Source organism: Oxyura jamaicensis, chromosome 5, assembly GCF_011077185.1.
Source record: "Oxyura jamaicensis isolate SHBP4307 breed ruddy duck chromosome 5, BPBGC_Ojam_1.0, whole genome shotgun sequence".
In the NCBI taxonomy this organism is placed as follows: Eukaryota; Metazoa; Chordata; class Aves; order Anseriformes; family Anatidae; genus Oxyura; species Oxyura jamaicensis.
Genome location: NC_048897.1, coordinates 60,782,836 through 60,795,302, shown reverse-complemented (window position 1 = coordinate 60,795,302; position 12,467 = coordinate 60,782,836). Strand labels below are relative to the sequence as shown.

The 12,467-nt window shown below is 42.2% G+C and overlaps 1 protein-coding gene and 1 long non-coding RNA gene across 2 annotated transcripts in view; both read right to left on the bottom strand.

The window, feature by feature from the left end:
* Positions 1 to 12,467, bottom strand: part of TUB (TUB bipartite transcription factor) — a 137,717-nt gene that overhangs the window by 88,906 nt on the left and 36,344 nt on the right. The gene's annotated exons all lie outside the window — the stretch shown is intronic.
* LOC118168704 lies at positions 6,639 to 7,872 on the bottom strand. The gene is made up of 2 exons (XR_004751742.1): positions 7,502 to 7,872; positions 6,639 to 7,388 (listed from the first exon to the last, which is right to left on the bottom strand). It is a non-coding gene; the product is annotated as an uncharacterized LOC118168704 (long non-coding RNA).

Below are 12,467 nucleotides of genomic sequence, written 5' to 3'. Positions count from 1 at the left end.
TCGAGACAGTTTTACAGTAAATGTCATTGGCCACAGTTAATACTGGATGTTTTCATACAGTATTTTCAAAAACCTGAATATCAACCACAGTTTGGCTTTAACTCCAACAGCTTGATAGGTTTTGGAAATAGCATGCTAACAGAAAGAAAAGCAAATGAAGCATCTTGAAAAATGAGACAGGCTTTAGTTGGTAACTTGGCATGTATTCCTATATAGTGCTACTGGCTGTTGCTGCTTTGTAAGGAGACAAATCAGAAATAATTATTGGGAATCTTCTGTGGTTTTCTTTATGTACTTTTTTTTTAAACAATTCCCCATAGATTAAGTATTTAAAATTTAAGGGTGCTAATTTTTGCAATTTACAACAGTGAAAATAAGCGTTTACATCCTTTGGTTACGATTCAGCTGATAGTGATCTGTAAATTTGGATATTCTTTAAAGTGCTTTTATTCTCTGCACAGTCTCTATTTCAGCAGGAGGATTATAGTTTGTTCAAATAATTACAGGCAAGAATGAAACTCAAAAATAAAAGGTCAGATCTGCCAATTATTAAATATCTCAATTCTTTTTCTGGAATCTACATAGGGAAAAAATAAAGCAGAAATAATAACTTCCAGACTAAGCTCCTATTATTGTTCTACTTTCTAAACCTCTAGAGGCTACATTTTTAGATGTTGCCTGAAGCTGCATAAACAAAGTATACGCATAAAATGACTTCTTCCTGATCTACAGCACAGCACCATTTTGTTATATTCTTAGATGAATAAAATTATAGAAACTGTACAGGTTGATTTTCCCAAGTACAGCATGTATTAGGATGCCCCAGATAAGATTTTCCCTTGCAGTATTTCACTGTTGGTAGACTTTGCATTTTGCAACCCAGCATTCAAAAATTCTTCTATTTCACTAACTTCTTTTAACAATATTGCATTTCTAACTGAGCACAAACCTCTCCAAGTTTCCTGTTAGGATGAACAAAAGGAACTCTTAATATGGCTCTACTCGAGATGATGGTAGCAGTGCTAGGAATACGCTAAGTTATGGTTTAAACACCCGTAGATTGTTATGAGATGGACAGATGTCCATAACGCCTGCAGCATCTATGTCTGGACTAGCATCAGGAGATGGTTTCTATGCACATACATACTAATTTGTCTTGGAGCAATAGTCTGTGGAGTGTCCAGACACAGCATTTGCCACTGTCTCCGGTGAAACAAGTTAATCTGCAATTAATTAACTGGCAGAACTACAACATGCATATTAGGTGTTCAGTAAAAAGAGAGAACATCTCAGTAGCACGCTAAAGTCTCTGGTGACCTTGGCTCCATCTGAAACCTCAGACATCACAGAGATGGCTTCAGCAGTGGACAGTTTTGCTTTCTCCATCACCTCTGGCCACTGAGCCTGACCGGTGAAGGCAGAGGGCATGGTCCAGCACACCCAGCATGGGACCAACCACCAGGGCACCATGCACACCTACAGCCCCAGACTGTCCTCAAAGCCAGGCTGGCCGGGGAGCGAGGCAGCAGCACGTCCCCATGGCATGGGGCAGGAGTGGGGGCCGCACAGCCATGCTCAGCATAAGCAGCCACGCGTTCCGCACCCCAGGCCACCCAGTTTTCCTGCCTTGCTGGCACCATTTTCTTGGTGCCAACACAACTGTTTGCCACAACAAACATCAAACAATTAGGTTAAACAAAAATAAAGGCAGCACAAGCAGAAATGTAGACATTTCCAGCAGGAGGTTTTAAAAACACCACAGCTCTGTATTTCTATAGGAGGCTTATGCATTTGCTTCATTTCTTTGAATAAAAACATTCTCACCTAATGCATTTAAGATTGCTTTGGGATTACTTAGTTAAGGTCATGTTTTAGAAAATGCTAAAAGCTGTCACCAGAACCAGATGAAGAGTATTTATAGAAAATAATTTTAATACACTTAAAAAAAATAGAGACAACTTGGGAGAGATGTAAAAGAAACTGAATGGGAACAGATCTTTTGAATCCAGACAAGACTGAATAGTTTTATCTGTCTTTTCTGACTTACATCTGTTTCAGGTAGACATTAAAAAATATTATTTTTGTTCACTAGTAACAAAAACACATAAACAAGAGAATCATGAATTTCTATTGTCGTCCAGTTTATGCAAAAAGGATAATAGATCAGTAATGTGATTTTAACATGAACAGAAACAGGACTCATTAAATTTAGTCTCATTCTCCTCCTTTTTCCCAGTCTCTTTATCCTTCCCATTTACTTTAATCACCACCTTTAAATTGATAGTAGCCAAATCAACTTCTTTACTGATACTTCTTAATAACCACGTTCAACCTCATCCTTGCTATTTGCTTATCTCTCCAGTGCAGTTCTTCCAGTTCTACACTGTCTGTAGAGAGCTTCTCACATTGCGCTTTCTGAACAAGCACGTAAAGCTCTTTATCCCCATGATACACCTTCCCCCTTGTCTAGCCTAGCTGAATCTCTTCTCACACTCCTCTTTCACTGATACAGACCCTGCCATCTGTGACAGCATTCCTGACTCACCTTCATTGATTCCATCTTGTTTAAAGCTTCAGGTGAATTTCTTTTAACCCTTAATCATAGATTGTTCACCGTTACAGTAAAAAAGCAGATTAGGGCTTTTAAAACATTCCTTTGGTACTCAACTGAGAGATGCCATTATCAAATTAAGTTGTGCGTTTAGTTTTTGGGGTAGCTAGCAAGTTACAAGCAGGAATAAATTCTCCAAGTTCTCAAAGAAAGTTCAATTCTACCTTCAAAGTCCAAATTTAAAGCTGATTTTTATTTTAAAATATTCCTTAAATGCTTTTAGATAAACAAGGGATCTGACACAAACCCCTTCTTAGAACAATGATTTGCATTTTACTTCCAGATCAACTGGAAGGGGAAAATCAGAGGAAGTCATTTATCAGCCTTCGGACTTACTTCAGTCCTACAATGTCAATCTTCCAATTGTATCAAACAGGACTGGATGGCAGGCTTCAAGTTTATTTGTAACAATTATTTAACCATATCTAGGTATCGTGTCTGCGTTATGAGTACAAAATCATTTCCTTCTATATCACTGTTACAGAATATCAAAACACCTTGGTCAACTTGGGTACAGGGCAGGACAAAGAGATGAGAGACTGGCTTCCTCCCCCACCCGCCTTCCCAAAAAGTGAAGACCCACCACTGCATAACCTAGTATATTCTGTGGATAGTCCTTTAGCTCTGATATGAGGTTTAAGTTTGCTAATGTAACATTTCCAGATGGCCCTTGCACATCCAGTTGCAAGCATCCTGCCTGCTAACACACACAGCCTCACTCAGCCCAGCACCAGCTCCTTTCTGACGATGCCACACAAAGGCCCAAAACAAATTCCTGAACCCTGCCACTGCACGAGCCATGCTAGTACATCCTCATCCAGCCTAAAAAAAGAAAGTGAAGGAGAGCCAATGCTGTTTCCAGTGCCAAAAATAAAGTAGTTAAATGGCTGAGAAAGGCCAGATGACAGAGTGCCCACTGCCACTTCCCCAAGCCATCAGCTTTCCACCTAGCAGGTACTTAACATCAACCCCCCCAATCTCTTGCTGTTTCTCACTCCAAGCTTTTCCCTCGGTTCATTAAAAGGTCCATCCAATAACCTGACACAAAGCATTTGCTTTGTCTGTGAGGATATTCTCAGGCAGCGTGAGGGCCTCATCCTATTCTCCACAGCAAAACTAAGTATGCATTGCTAGCAGAGATGCCTAGAATTTTCTTGTAACAGTTTAGCCAAAGGGAAACCATTTTCCAATCAGCTGAAAACAAACAAGACACATAAAAGGATTCGGGACATCTGAGAGATGTTGTATTGTTTAGGTGGTATGTTCAGGTGATGGATAATGGAGTTTCCATTACAGAAGAGCTGTCATCACACTTATTTTTGAAACAAATAGCATGTGATTGACAGTTTGCTAACAGTCCTATTGCCACAATAGAAGAAGCAAATTCTGAATGCAACTATTTTCACATTCTGACCATAACTTAGCTCTGCTGATTACAATACCAGAGATAAAATAAGGTGATTTTTTTGTGTGTGTGTGTGTGTGCAGAAAGACAATTTAAGGCACAGACAGGCTTTGAATGCCAAACAGCTTTTAATCGTCCTCTGGCTACAACACAGCCTGGTAATTCATTCTCAGTTTTAAATCCACAGTTATGACTAAGAAGAGACCAGGCTTATGCATGGAAACAGCTCAACACCCATCACAGCGTGAGCTGACCACACATTTGGACATGGCACTGCATGGCACGCAGAGCACTCCCACTGACCCCACGTATTGGTTAGCTCCTTCACAGCCTGCCCACCTCTTCAGTCCAGCTGGACCATTGTCCCGGTAATAAACCTCTGGGCAAGTCAGACTGAATTTTGTGGCCAGTCTCAGTGTCCCCTGCTGGTCTGGCTGGAAGAGGTTTGAGATAAAAATTGTTTTTTACAGCCAGCAGAATTTATTCTACAGGAGCAAGAAAATGTATCTTCTGTGTCCTGTTCATGTCTGTGGGATACAGTGGGAAAATCCTCTCTTCTCAGAGCAATTGGGCTGAATCTCTTTTCCCCTTCTTCCAAAGCATAGGTCTGATGGCCAGCTGGAAGAAAGGCAGAGCCCCAAAGGGGAAGCAAAGCTTACAGTTTTGTGGTAGCTGGAGAACCTTTCCCAATAGAAGTAGTCAGTGGCCCATACGCAGGGCTGTCTGAACGAGCAGGCTGTAAAAGGGAAAACAGAAGTAAGACTTACATCCCCAGAGTCACGTAAGAGACAGTGACTGTGGTGGTTGATGGAGGTGCCATCACAAATAGAAAGAGGTGCAGAACTTCCTGGCAGTTGCAATAGCAATGATGGAGAAAGGCAAGGAAGGTTTCCCCTTTCAAAGTTTTCATGCCAACAATTTGGGAACAAAAATTTAGACCCATCCTTGTTTTTTCCTGTATTCATCTGGAAAACTTCCCTAGTCATCAACTCCAGGCAAGCTGAGTGTAATTCCAGAGTGCTTAGGCAAACAAGCTGCCAAAAGAGCATTGGTTCTGTACCATGGGGTCCTGCAGACTAAAAGACTGTTGTTCATCAGGACAAAGGAGTCCAGATGGCAAAATCAGGAATACCACTATCCTGTATAAAAACATCTTAGTTCCTTCAGTACTAAATTAGTCTCTAAACAGCTCATCACTCTGTCATATGGAAATACCCTATGGTAGCCCTGCCTGCAGCAGGGAGCCTTTAGTCTTCTGTTGCCCCAGCAGGAACTAGGACCCACAGTCATCTTCCATAGTCAAACACATGAAAAGCTTCATTTAAAATCATCATCTTTAAAGCATTTTTACCAGCAGTGACTGAAAGTGTTCTATGTCAATCATTTCTTCATTAACAGACTGCGTTTCAGTTTTGTCTCTTCTTAAAGAAGTGCCAGATAAGGTCCGTGTGCCTTTAAAAACAAACACACAGATACTTTAAGTTGCATGAAAAAAAGTCTCTTTGGAGCTGGTTTGGAATGTCAAGCACCTTTCCCTGTTCACCTTCCAGTTTGCAAATGCTTAAACATGGAAGTTCTTGATTCGGTCCCATCTTTCGTAGCCCTCCAGACCTAAAGTACATCCACTGAACTGCCAGATAAGCCTTGTGTGTGCTTTACCAACCTGAGATTTCATCTTATCTCAGTGACAAAATAGCAGAGCTCTCAGAGCAACAAATGCTATCTCACTTCTGGAACTTGACATTCAAGGTGACTGACTGAGACACAAGGAGAATTAATTTTCTCCAGCATTGTTAAGGCTGATTTCTAACTCAGTAACAGAGATATCGAAGATTCGTATGAAGTCACTTCATATACAGGCCTGATAGAAGAAATCAAATCCTTGCCTCAAAAAATGAGATACTTCTGAAGATTGCAATAAGGACACGAACGGAAGACATCAGTAGAAACATCTGAGAAAATTAAATAATTCACAGATGAAACATCAAGTTATCTGATCTTCACACTAAGACTACGTGCAGCATGTATGCTTTATATCTGTTTATTAAGTTTTTCTTAAATAGCGTAACAACAAAATTAATCCAGGTAACGCTACAAATACCAATTTATATACAAACGTGTAATAGTCTGCATTAAACTGGATTGACTTTTCACTGGGCTTTGCTCTATTTCAGGCTCACATGTTTACTGGTCCTCTAATACTCGTTTTCTAACATGGCTCGATGCAATGTTGTGACTTGGACCTCTGAGTTTTTATAAAGAGATCTGATATCGTAGTAATATGTACACAGTGAAAAAACAAGCCTATCATTTACAGCCAACTCCTGTTCACAGAGTTGAATCCAGCTTCTCGTAAACATGCCTGAAACTTCTGAGGCTACTAATCCATGTTTTCTCCTCATTGTAGTTGTTGTGAGTTGTTGACGGTTTAATGAACTGGAATTTCAAGTCGATCTGAATTGGGAGTATTTCTGGTAATGCAGGCATACCCAATACTGTGTTTTCACACAGCAGGAACTCCGCAGCATGTTATTAATTACCCTGCACCTGACACTTCATTACAGTCACAGAACATATTTCACCAATAGTTATCTGGATGCTTCACAGAGTGACACTGAAAAGCATAGATCAGCCCCCAACATGTTAAGTAAAACCACAGCTCATGTTTACTGGGGACTTGGAGCTGCCCATGATTTCTAAATCAACAGCATGAAGATTATTTGCCTTGGTATTAACATGAAAGCTACTTAGGTGGGTCACAGTGCCTCTTCTCCTATAAGGAATGATCATCTCCTACGATACAAAGAAAAAAAGCTACCAGTTTCAAACACAAAGGAGCAGAAGAAGGATTTGGGGCACAGTCGACTGTGTGTGGCTTTAAGAGTTCCACCTTTGATGCTGCCATCAGACAACAGATTTCCTTCAGGATACAGGCATCCAATTTGTCTGCGAGCCAGCTTGGTCTTCCAGAGACACTTAGTACTGCCTCTCCGCTTGTTTTCTCCAGCTCTTCTCCCTAAGCTTAAAATAAAAGCCCAAATCTGATGGTGAGGGGCAAAAAGAAGGTGGTTCTGGCACTTGTAAGTAATGTGAACTGGCATATGATTGATAACACTAATTTGATAAATTCCCTTGTGCTGAGCTGTATGCTGTGAATGAGTGATATGGAGATGCTGGAGCGCCGGGAAAGAAGACAAGCATTTGTGACAGATGGGTGGATGTTTTGCAGTGTTGAAGAAGAAATGACATCCTTCTCAAAATGTCACTTTCCTTCTTGCGCTGGCATCCTCAGGCACCGCATAGCTGCTGGCAGAACGGTCTCAGTAATGAACGACACCCTGATGGAAGAGAGCCGCAGAATGCAAATAGATGCTGCAAAACATCCACCCGGTTAGGTCAGGGCTGATTGGGATGACGACAATTGCTGCCAATTACAGACATTATTTGTTGCTCTGCTGCTGCTTCCTAATCTGAAAGGTACTTACAGACTTCCTGACTTGCCAAGAGGAGACAACTTCGCCTCCCTGCAGCTGGTACTGAACTTCTGAGATAACCCATCGAGGCACAACCGCTCTCAGCTCTGCTATGCTGACGCTCAGGGCTCTGCACAGACATCAGATCGGGCTACAAGCCAGCACACCATTTGAACAGCCGCCTCAATGCCACAGAAAACCATGCTGCCTTTCTTCAGCCTTCTTCCAAAGGAATGACATCAAAACACTCCGTCTGGTGCTCGGTTTCATTTGAAGCAAGCACACAGGCCTGCAGGAAGGATCTACAAGGCTCAGCAGTCAGCCAGTAGTATCCCACCCCACAGGTGCTGTGTGTTGCTGGCAGTTTTGTATTTCTTTCCCTACTTTCAGACCCTTAGATTGCAACTATTTCAAGGAAGACCATGCCTAGTACAACAAGGCTTTACTCCCAGTTATCCACTGCTGCAAGTAATAATAGAACAAGCCCATTGATCCATTGTTAGCAGCCCAGGTAAGCCAACAATTCTGGACTGCAAAGCTTGAGCCCTCCCCACCCAGGCTGGGTGACGCTGCCTGGCTCTCACACCCTTCCCCAGGCTGCTGCCGCTGCCCACTGCTTGGCTCCTGCAACCCAGACCTGATAGCCAAGGAAACTTCACACACACGCAGACACGAACACCACCCGCGTAGAGCAAGCGAAGCTTGCACTGAGAAGAAACAGTTGGCTGACCTTTGGTTGAATTCTACCTGGAAACACTTTAAACCAGGAGCAGCTGAAAAACCAAGCCTCAGTCCTGTGAGATCTCTTCACTATATGACTTGAAAGGGTCACAACAGCAGCGGTGGCTCAGGTGGAGACACTGGAGTGACTCACTTTTGGCTTCTTTGACCACAAAGCATCCATGCCCACGGCTGAAGCCTTGCAGGTCACACATGGGGTTGACACCATGGCACAGCTAATGCCCAGCCTCCATTAGTACTGAGTAGCTGCACAGAGCTTGCTCTTTACTCCTCCTCCTCGCTAAACTGGGTGGGGAAAAAGTGGAGTTCCATTAATCCCTCATCAGCTGCTTTCCCCTCACTGTGAGGGCAGCAGCTGAAGACGATCTCTTGCTGCACAGAAGCCAGTAAGTGCCACTCGTGGGCACTCTCTATTAAATCCTGCTAGCTTCAGCTGGAACTCCTATAGAACCAGTTTCCACTGCGGAAGAATTTAGTGGCTTTTGTGCACATCAAAGCCTGCGGGCTCTGCCATTATAGGCCCCAAGCACCCCCTCCCTTTCACACAAGCTCTGCCTGCAGGGACCTCACAAGCACCTCAGCAACATGAGTCCAAAGCAGTCAAAGAATAATACATATATGTACATCACAAAATGATGTGTCTTCCCTGGGACATGTTAGTTGTTACAGTTCAGAAAAGGATTTTCCAGGTGCTCCCTAGCGTCTATCCCCAGTTGAGAAGGCAAAGGGCACTAAAAGCCATTAGAAGAGCAAACCCCAGCCTTTATTGAGACAAAAGCAACTAATTTTAGCCTTAAGTGGCTCTCTTATCACAGCCTTCCTTTAGAGCAGCTTTCCTATACAAGTTTAAGTAGCTCCTAAATCATATTTAGTAGCTTTCCCCTCCCTGTAAAGAGGCTGAAGCAGTAGTACAGTCAACTCTAACAAAGACAACGTCTAGGTTTGTCTCTTTTGTAGAGTCAACAATGCAAAGTGTAATTCTAAAATAAGTACAATAGATTTTAATATAATAATCTAACTTGCATAAATTACACATACATTCATTTCTACCTTTTTTTAAGCCATTCAAAAACCCATGGTGATGCAAAGAAGCTAACCACTGCATATTCCACGTTATGAGCCAGAGACAGCTTTTGGCACAAGCCATCCATTTCAGAGAGCCTACCTCCTGCTCACAGACAAGGGACTGTCTGAAAACAAAGCGGCCACAACGCATCACCTGGGAACACAAAATCAAGGAAATTCTATATCCATGGAAAGATTCAGGAGACACTTGCCCAACTGTTTAATAATGCATCAGTGCAGCTAAGAGGATTCTCCTAAAAATATATATAATTTTTAAAAACAAAACAAAAACAATAGCACAGGTAGGTAAGCTTTTCCACAGTCAGACATGTTGGCTGTCAAGATCCTTTCTGACCTCCTGCCTAGAGACCCCGGAGTATCACCCAGTAATTGCCGCACCAAACCTAATCATTTGTTATTAAAATCAAATCTGTCTTTCAGAAAGACAGCCAAGTCTTGATCTCTGGCATGTAGCAACATGTGAGCAGCTACATAACAGAAGATGTGCTGCTTCTTCTGGCTAGGATACTTCACTTTGATAGTGACATTAAAAATGCAACAATTAACTCTGATGAAATCGACAATTATGTCTTAATGCAATAATGGGCTGTAACATAATTAACTAGAAGTTATCTGAGTGGTTTTTTTCTAACATGCACATTCAGGGCTGCACTTTCATCTATAATTTGGCAGGAAAAAAGCAGAAAATGCAAAAACAGTGGCTTGGAAAGAGAATCAATAGCACTGCACACTCAGCTCTCCCCCCCCCCCCCTCCCAGCACAACTGATGCTCTCACAAGCCAATTCTCACCTGTGTGAGCAAGCTGTATTTCCATCTAGCTTCCATCAGGAAGACACCCCCACACTGGACATCTTTCCAGATACAAAGGAAAAGCTTAGCACTACCAAAGAGGAGTCTCATACCAAGGCACAAGCTACTGAGGTATCAAAATGGCTTCAGTTAATATAGTACAAAAAAAAAAAAAACTCGTTACCCATCAGCGACATTTTTCTCAGGGCAAAACTGGCACATTTTCATGGTTCCCTACTGAGCCCAGACCAAACATTTAAAGGGCTTGACCAAAGCAGCCCTGGAGTCTGATGCAGAGCACAGACCTGAGACAGATCTCTGATCCTCGGTGCAGCCCCTTAAGATCCCAAAGTCTTTGCACTGACCAGCAGACACATTTAAGAGCAGTCAGCTTTGGTTGGAGCAGAGCTGGTCTGATACATGAGGAGTATGCTTTGTTTCTTTTGAAGGGTAAAGAGGAAGCTCAAAAGTCACAAGCATGATTAAAAACATATCCAGATTCTCGGGATACTCTTTTCTTAAAGGGCTTTTGGTTAAGAAGATCCACTTCCCCGCAAAGGGCTACTGCTGCCAGATTTACAGAGGAAAGCTAGAAACCCATAAAACTCAGAAATGTTTGACAGTCATGGTACAAGAAGTATCTCAATTTTTTTTTACTTTCAGGTTTTTGAAAAACCCTTACTGGTAATGTGCAAACTCAGAGATGCTAATAGCACCGTTTAGCACTAAATCACAGTATTTGCCATCTAAAGGATCCCATCCAGGAACAGTTACAGTCTCACAACTTCCGCTGAAAGCCAAGTAAGAACATGGATGTAACCTAAGGGCCATAATCTTTTTGTTTAGTTTATATTCTTATAAGTTGCAAGGTATTTCTGTTACTTCATTCCCACGAGCCAGTTCTGCTTCATTCTGGTTTCTAGGAGCAAAAAGAGGGCTAGAAGGGAAAACCTATAGTCCCACCTGCACAGACTTGGCTGTAATCGTCACTATCCATCTAAGACAGTCACACAGCTGTCATCACACCTGGGGTGACACGCTCAGAAGACATCTCTCTCACTCTGAAGCAGCTCCATTCTGTGTCCAGGCACTCACATAAAATACTTCGAAGTAACAAGAGCTCCACCATGGACCATGGGCAACTTTCCACTGCTCCCCAGAACCACTCAGCTTCACGGCCCAGCCAGCAATTTTCTACTGGAAGGTGGATATGCAAATGTACAGCTGCCTGCCATATAGTAAATGCCAGGTGCCACAGCTAGCATCTGACCAACAGTGCTAGCGGAAAAGAAACAAACCATTGTTTTCTTGTCAAATTTGATCCTATTTTAAGGGTTTATTACCTCCTCTAGTCAGCTTGTAACAGTTCCAGTTACAAGGATGGGGATTTTCTACCCCTTCACTAGCATATTTGATTTTTATTTATATATTTTTTTGATGCTAACGCCTCCATTCAGCAAAAAACATTCTTTGAATTACCTGCCAGGAGGTTGTTTCTTGGCAGGGCTGAGCTATTTCTTTAGCCCAACAAAGGCTTGTGTATATGAACATAGATAAATACCTAAATATGTCCATATTGCTCTTTTAGTATTGGACTCACCATAATTGATTATCTGAGTAGAAAAGTGGGTGGTGAAATATTCTTGGCTGCTTCTTCAACTGTTCCCTTTGCATCTGCTACTGACTGTTGTCGGAAAAATTAGTGGACTAGACAGACTTCCGTCCTGACCTGAAACAACCCTAAACCTATAGAAACCAGGACTCCTGAAAGCATTCTATTTTGAGCATCGCTTGCCCAGTGTATAAAAACAACACCACCACCACCCACGGACATAGAGGTACTAAGTTGGCTACTGAAGAAATTCAGTCCTCATTAAAAAAAAAAAATGAAATCAGTTTAGTTAACATGTACTACTCTGAGGGACAAAGAATGAAGGAAGGAAAAGCTACGCCATTATTAAATCCACTACAATTCCTGTATTTCCACAAGTTCTTTCCGTACACTTCATCTCAGAGCTCAGATCCCATTTCTGTAAATTAGCCCATAAAGAGGAAAACTAAACGCAGTACGAAGTATGCCCACGACCATAACTACAAAATACGGATTTCCTCTAAGAGCGAGGAGATACCCTGTAACACAAGTACCCTTCACAACCACAGCAGAGGTGGTTTTGAGAGGTGTTCGGCTGGCATGTTCTCAGTGCTCAGGGGCCTGCCAGTTACCTTGACTAGCATCTATGCAGCAAAGTTATTCTTTGAGCATATTTCACATTATCCTCGGATCTCATTGCATTTATACACGTCAGCTAGCCTGACGACTGTTTCTTGGGCACACTAAAAAACACAGACACTCAGCAGCAG